Here is a 1,502-nt window from a genome sequence, read left to right as displayed (position 1 = left end):
TTCGGAATTAACCCTTCGGCTGCTGAAAGGATGCTGCATCCCGTCTTTCAGAACTGGTTTTGTGCAAGCTACTGGGAGTTGGATCAGATGGGATTTATTCCTTTCATTCAACACAATGTAACTTGCTTTAAGTGTGTCTATATTTACTGGTTCCGATTGACCATTGTTAATAAAAGTGCAAAAAAATATATAACAATGAAAGCTAAAGCTAATAATATAGGTATGTTAGGGTTTCTCAAAGGTCTTAACTTATCATTGGGAATATAGGAGGTGCAGTAGTGGTGATGGAGGCAGACATGTCAGTAATCCCATTACAGAACACTGCGTCAGTTTGTACTCAGCCTCTGATGCAGTGTTTTCCAACCAGGGTGCCTCCAGCTGTTGCAAAACTACAACTCCCAGCATGTCTGGACAGCTTACCACACCCAGCATAGCCTAACAACATAATGGGAGTTATAGTTAAGCAACAGTTTCAGAGATTCCTAATCTAGATCAGAGTCTCCCAATCAGGGTGCCTCCAGCTGTTGCAAAACTACAACTCCCAGCATGTCCGGACAGCCTACCACACCCAGCATAGCCTAACAACATAATGGGAGTTATAGTTAAGCAACAGTTTCAGAGATTCATAATCTAGATTAGAGTCTCCCAACCAGGGTGCCTCCAGCTGTTGCAAAACTACAACTCCCAGCATGCCCGGACAGCCAAAGGCTGTCCGGGCATGCTGGGAATTGTAGTTTTGCAACAGCTGGAGGCAGCCTGGTTGGGAAACACTGCTCTAATGGATACTTAAGCACAACAATGGGTTGCATTCAAGTGCATTGCAATTGCAGATAACATATACTTTTTTTCTGTGTTGTTAATAGAATCCTGCCTATAATATTTGATATAATTTGTTTGTTGATAGATTTTCTATGCAATAAAATTGATATTTGTATAGAATCCTAAACTCTAGTTGTGTTTTATTTATTTTTTTGCTATACAATGTTGTGTTTATTCCTGCCTGTAATATTTTATATTATGTGTTTGTTAATAGATTTTCTATGCAATAAAATTGGTATTTGTATAGAATCCTAAACACTAGTTGTGTTTATTTATTTATTTTTAGTTTATTTTTTTTTATTTTATTTTTTTTGCTATACAATGTTGTGAATCGAGGATTCTGATATTATGGCAGTAAAATAGAAATGCATATTGAGATTTTCTGTCCAAAAGGACATACTTAAGATCTAGTAATTCCTGGACAGGAGAAGCAGCATGTAGTAAATGTGCAGGGTGTTCAGCTGCCAGTGCAGGGCCCATGGAGGTTCCTAACAGGTGCTGCACCTGGACGGCTCTTGCTGACTGCAGGTCACTCTGAGGGGCAGCCTCCAGCCCCCTGCACCGCCCACTCTCCCAACTAAGCACTAAATGCAACAAGCCCACAGACAGCTGATGAGTGTCAAGCCTGGAGTCTCGCGATACAATCTGCGAGATGTGGGGCTCAGGTGTAAGGAGCAGCTCAT

General features: G+C 40.9%; 1 protein-coding gene across 1 annotated transcript in view; it reads left to right on the top strand.

Annotated features, from left to right (window-relative positions):
* Positions 1 to 1,485: 1,485 nt before the first annotated feature.
* POU4F1 (POU class 4 homeobox 1) overlaps positions 1,486 to 1,502 on the top strand; it is a 3,170-nt gene continuing 3,153 nt past the window's right edge. The window contains exon 1 of the mRNA XM_056560474.1: positions 1,486 to 1,502. This exon is cut by the window's right edge and continues 308 nt beyond it. The gene's annotated coding sequence lies outside the window, so the exon portion shown is untranslated.

Source organism: Hyla sarda, chromosome 2 (genome assembly GCF_029499605.1).
Source record: "Hyla sarda isolate aHylSar1 chromosome 2, aHylSar1.hap1, whole genome shotgun sequence".
Classification (NCBI taxonomy): domain Eukaryota; kingdom Metazoa; phylum Chordata; class Amphibia; order Anura; family Hylidae; genus Hyla; species Hyla sarda.
The sequence above is the reverse complement of the archived record's forward strand: the minus strand, read 5'-3'. Positions and strand labels throughout refer to the sequence as shown.